At 42.7% G+C, this 6,216-nt stretch overlaps 1 pseudogene; it reads left to right on the plus strand.

Annotated features, from left to right (window-relative positions):
- Positions 1-312: 312 nt before the first annotated feature.
- On the plus strand, positions 313-5,999 carry LOC137769176 (parafibromin-like; annotated as a pseudogene).
- The last annotated feature ends 217 nt before the right edge of the window (positions 6,000-6,216 follow it).

The following is a 6,216-nucleotide window of genomic DNA, read 5'->3' on the forward strand; positions in this document are numbered from 1 at the left end:
CTAGTTGCCACGAGTGGGGGCTACTCTTCATTGCAGTGCACGGGATTCTCACTGTGGTGGCTTCTTTTGTTGCAGAGCACGGGCTGTAGGTGCGCGGGCTTCAGTAGTTGTGGCATGCAGGCTCAGTAGTTGTGGCTCACGAACTCTAGAGCACAGGCTCAGTAGTTGTGGTGCACGGGCTTAGTTGCTCCACGGCATGTAGGATCTCCCCAGGCCAGGGATCAAACCCACGTGCCCTGCATTGGTAGGCGGATTCTTAACCACTGTGCCACCAAGGAAGTCCCCCAGACATGAGCCCCCTTGATTGAAGTGATGAATCTTGTTAGCGTAAATGCTTATGGAAAAGGAGAAAGACGCATTAGACATTTGAACTTTGGTGTGAATGACTCTATCAAAATCATTCCCAAGAAGCAGGTTTGCCTGTGGACAAAACACATTAAGCATCAGGAAACTGAGGAGGTTATCTTTTAGAAGGAGAAAGGTACAGAAAGGGGAATCAGAGGTTCCATGATCAGTATCTTCAATTTTTTATTATTTTTTAAATTTTATGTTGGAGTATAGTTGATTAGCAATGTTGTATTAGTTTCAGGTGTACAGCAAAGTGATTCAGTTATACACATCCGTGTATCTATTCTTTTTCAAATTATTTTCCCATAATATCTTCAATTTTTTTAAGGCCAGACCTGAAGTAAATTTTTCCACAAATGTCATGTGAGATGAAGAATGCATTCTTGCAAATTGCTTTCCAAAAATGCACAGTAAGCAGTTCCTCCATAGGGCGTGAGACCTCTGGCCTCACCATTCCTGGGCTGCTGGGCCTTGCTCTTGGCAATAGAGGCTCTGGCGCTGGCAATGAGGAGGTCACTAGGTTCATAGAACCTCATGAAAGAGATTTACAAAAAACCACAGAGCTAAAATAAATACTGTTATAAGGGTATGAGAGACCAGTTTCAAAAGCTGCAAATATTTTCTGAAATTCTGCCATCCGATTCTCCCATAGCCATGTAGATGCAACCCAACTATTCAGTTCATTTGAATTGTTAGTTTACAAGATTTTTCTTGAAATGTTGACAATCCCTTCTACTTTTTCCCTCAAACTTTTATGAAACTCAAGAGTATTTTGATCAGAGAGAATATAGTCTTCTAACTTAATTATAAAAGTAATACACGGGTACATCCCTATCTGTCCTCTGCATTGCCTAGCCCTAGCTCTATTTAGCAAAGTGTGTGGAACATAGTAGATGCTCAATAAATATTTGTGGGCTAAATGCATGAAGAAATGCAGGAAACTTAGAAAAACAGAATTTTAGAGAAACTCCCTCTTTACATAGGGATTTGTAGACAGTCAAATCTTGTTCCATAAATGTATTTTCTATTTATATTTTAAGTTGTCTGTTTCTTTTCCTATAAAGGAGGAAGCCTATGGGACTTGTTATTTCCTGAAAATGGGAATACAGTGTTTGACTGTATTATCCTCCACTATAATAAGGGACAGAAGGATGGCAAGCTGCTTCCACAAGTTTACACATTGCTGGAAACAAATCTAAGTTTTCTAACTGCCACTACAAATTCCTCCACTCTGCTATGTAGGTCAGTCTAAGACATTTGGTAGAGTTTTTTTTTTTTTTTTTTTTGTTTATTTATTTTTGGCTGTGTTGGGTCTTCATTGCTGCGCCTGGGCTTTCTCTAGTTGTGGCAAGCGGGGGCTACTCTTTGTTGCGGTGCGCGGGCTTCTCATTGCGGTGGAGCGTAGTTGCGGCAGGTGGGCTCAGTAGTTGTGGCTCATGGGCTCTAGAGGGCAGGCTCAGTCGTTGTGGCGCATGGGCTTAGCTGCTCCGTGGCATGTGGGATCTTCCCAGACCAGGGCTCGAACCCGTGTCCCCTGCATTGGCAGGCGGATTCTTAACTACTGCACCACCAGGGAAGCCCAAACATTTGGTAGAGTTTTATAGTTCAACTAGAACAATTTAAAAAACTAAAGGAAACAAAGTAAGTAAATAATAAATGTTCTCCTTCAATTTCTATTACATAGGGCAAATGTAAGTCATGACATATTTTCTTTGCTCACTTGAAGGGTGATTTATGCCCTGATGTTACCAAGCTTGTTTCTGGGGCTGTTGGAGTTGGACGTGCAGCTCTGGAAGTAAATGAAGAGTCTGTCATTGAAACTCCCTGGAAATGTCCTCATTAGCAACATAATTTGGCAAATATGATACTGACGCCGCTGTGCCAATCCCAGGTTGGTGTATACACCATTCCAGTAAATCACCTCCTGCAGACCCTCTGCATGGTCAGGGCTGGGATTGTTACTCAGAAATGTTAGGGGAAAAGAACTTAGAGTTTAGTTTTAAATTGCGTCTGGCAGACTATTATAAAATGTCATTACAACAGTCCACAGGGAGCCACAAAGGGATGCAACAGGACCTGAGTTCAAATTACAGTCAGTTTCTGAACATGGATGTCCCCGTTATTTGTACACTGGATTATCCTTACCTTTGGCGGAATTGTCCTTGGGAAAAAACAGAGAAATAAGGACAGTTTGAAGTTCCAATTTTCCCATCTAATATGATACTGGGTCACCATAAATGATATGATAAAAAATAAAGAAGGATGAGGTGATGGGAGTGACATTTTAGATAGAGTTGTCTAGAGGAGAGGTGTCTCTGAGCAGGGAAGTGGGTGAATTGAGGATCCAGCTTTGGGCTGCCTAGAAGAAGAAGCTCCAGGCTGTGTGAACAGCAGGTGCAAAGGACCTGGGGCAGGCTTGTACAAGAGCAGACACAGGCAGGGGAGTTGTGAGGACCAGCCAGTGTGACAAGCAGAGTGAGCAAGGGATTGAGTATGTGAATCACGTCAGAAAGACACCTAGAGACACAGTTGTGCAGGGCGTGGAGGCCCCAGAAAGGACTTCTTTGGGTTGGTCGGTGCATTTAGAGCGTATTGGCAAAAGAGTGACACAATCCAAATTGCCTTTTAAAGGGATCCTCTGGCTATAGTTTAAAGACTAAACTATGTGTGTGTGTTTTGGGGGGTGGGACGCTAAAGATAGAAATGGGAAAACCACATAGGGGGTTATTGTAGAAAACCTCCCCAGAGATGACTGGGCTTGGACTGGAGACGGGATTTCTGGCTGGGTTGGATACGGGGTGGGAACAAGAGAAAAATGAAGGATAACTCTGGTTCAGAGCCTCGTCAACTGAGTAGGACTATAGTGGTCCCTCTTATTTGGGGGGATCTGTTCCAGCGCCCCCCAATGGCCCTGCGAATACCTAAATTCGAGGATGCTCAAATCCTTTATATACAATGGCATAATATTTGCATATAATCTATATACATCCTCCTGTATTCTTTAAATCATCTCTAGGTTACTTCAAATACCTAATATAATGTAAATACTATGCAAATAGTTGCCAGAGTGTGGCAAATTCAAGTTTTGCTTTTTGGAACTTTCTGGAATTTTTTTTTCTGAATATTTTCAATCCACGGTTGGTTACATCCACAGAGGCAAACTCACAAGTGTAGAGGGCTGACTGTATTTATTAAGACGGGAAAGATTGTGGGAGAAGCAGGTTGTCCAGAGGCCAATTTTAGACAGGTGAAGCGTGAAATCTTTGGAGAACCCCTCTTAGTGAAGGTGATTGCTGTAGATAGGCACTTTGGACCCTGCTCTTATAAAAAAATGACATCAGGAGGGAAAAGGCCTAGTAGGATGATCTCCTGTGGCTTTCTGAGGCCTCACAGTGTGGGACGCTTGGAGGCCCAGCTGCTATCATAGGCATGGCCGGCTGTTAGTGCCGCTGCTTCGTTGAGGTGCTGACGCCAGGGGAAGACACGTGAGCTCAGCCTTCTGCAATAGTACAACACCCGGGGGATGGTGCTGAAGGCCGACACGGTGACTGTCAGGCATTCTAGCAGCCCGAGAAGGCCAAGACCAGCTATGTGGTCTGGGAGACTGGAAAGGAAACCAACCCAGAGAATCCCACACATTGGAGTCTATCTTATTCCTACTTAATAATGTGTACTTTCCTCATCCCGCTGTTCATGTCCTACTGCAGCCACCGAAAATATTCCCATGGTTCGGAGACCTGACTGGAAAGACGAACTTGGATATCTCCTGGTGAAACAGCGACATTGACGAATATAGACAGACACGCCCCCTAGAAATAGGTCTTTGGGGATCTGCTAAAGTTAAACGAGCAGCAGATAAGGTTTTAGCAGAAGCAGAGGAGCTATGAATTGAAGATGAAGAGTGTGTAACCTTGATAGAGATTGGCCCACATAAAAAAGAATGAAATAGCAGCAACATGGATGGACCTAGAGATGATCATACTAAGTGAAGTAAGTCAGACAGAGAAAGACATATATCATATGTTATCACTTATGAATCTAAAAAAAAAAGATGCAAATGAACTTATTTCCAAAATAGAAATAGACCCACAGACATAGAAAACAAACTTATGGTTACCCAAGGGGAAAGTGGGGAGGGATAAATTAGGAGTTTGAAATTAACATATACACACTACTATATATAAAATAGATAAACAACAAGGACCTATTGTATAGCACAGGGAAATATACTCAATATTTTGTAATAACCTATAAGGGAAAAGAATCTGAAAAAGAATAGATAGATAGATAGATGACTGAATCATTTTGCTGTACACCTGAAACTAACACAACATTGTAAATCAACTATACTTCAATTTAAAAAAAGAAAAAAAAAATCCTAATCCAAGTATTCATTTTTCTCATCCTTAAAAAAAAAAGAGAGATCGGCCCAAAGTATGGACGGTACACACAGAACAGGTGAGGTCTTTGTCTGAAGCTAAGTCTGTGGAAAATATTGCTGCAAAGTCAACATTAAGGCTAAGAAAAGACCTCTAATCAAGACTGATCTAGATGATGATGTACTGCCCTAAATCAGAGGTAACCGTGACTCAAGATATTTTCAGCAGGGGAGAGAGGAGAATCAGAAGTACAGTAAACTGTTTCCAAGACTATCTCTGCAATTCTGTAAAGGCCAGAGAAGAATGGAATGTACCTGAACAGTGGACTGGCCCAAATACAGCACCTGTGGATCCCGTGTTACCAAGTACCCTTTCCCAGCTGCCCGCAACTCACAGGACCAGGGAGGAGTCCAAGGAAAAGAAGAAACAGAACGCTTCAAAACTGACGCTACACCACCTCCCGCAGGAGGCCACTGAAACCAGTAACACAGGCGGCTGCCTCTGCCCATGGGCCTCAGAGTCCTGAATGTGGTCAGCTCCGAGACCAGTTTCTCAAGCCAGGCTTCCCTCAAACCGGAAGAAAGGATCTCGAGCATCCACCATCCTAAGTCAGGCAGCGATACCCCATGGATACCCATGCTTAATGCAAAAGACTTTCTATAGGATCTGAAATTTGTCCCATCAGATGAAAAGCAAAAGCAAGGCTGCCAATGAGAAAATGAAACTATAATTCAGAGAAGGAAAGAGAGGATGCGGCCAGAGGGCAGGACAATTACTGTTCCAGTTCCTTATGGAGTAGTAACCAGCCCCTTAAGTGCATTTCTTTTTTAATTAAAAAAAAATTGTTTTTTAAAAAATTTTTTGGCTGTGCTGCACATCTTGCGGATCTTAGTTCCCTGACCAGGGATTGAACTCAGGCCCTGGCAGTGAAAGCGCGGCGTCCTAACCACTGGACCGCCAGGGAAGTCCCTAAGTACATTTCTTAAGAGTAGGAAGACCAGGTTGTAACAGTTTTGGTTCAGGGTCCCTCCTGGCAGTTAAGAGATTGGCTCTGGCTTTTGCCTGATGGTTCACTAGTTGATACATTTGCTAAAGCTAAAGATGGTCTCAAGGATGACGAAGTTTGTCTGGATCCAAATGTTCAGCGACGTGATCTAATGGTATTAGAACTCTCAGCTATCACAAACATCCTTTGGATAGATCACTTTTCTTACAGCTCTGAGAAACCTCTACAGCTACACAGTAAAGCACACATCCCACTTGAGATTCTGAATTAGTTGGTTTCTCCTTTGTTTGGAAATTGGGATGAAGAAACATGGATATATTTTATACAGGGGATATATGTATACGTGTGGCTGATTCACTTTGCCGTATTGCAGAAACTAACACAACGCTGTAAAGCAACCATACTCCAATAAAAAAATAATAATCAAATAAACGTTTAAAAACTTAAAAATTTTTGGGAGGGCTTCCCTGGTGGCGCAGTGGT

The sequence above is a fragment of the Eschrichtius robustus genome, chromosome 9 (genome assembly GCF_028021215.1).
Source record: "Eschrichtius robustus isolate mEscRob2 chromosome 9, mEscRob2.pri, whole genome shotgun sequence".
Classification (NCBI taxonomy): domain Eukaryota; kingdom Metazoa; phylum Chordata; class Mammalia; order Artiodactyla; family Eschrichtiidae; genus Eschrichtius; species Eschrichtius robustus.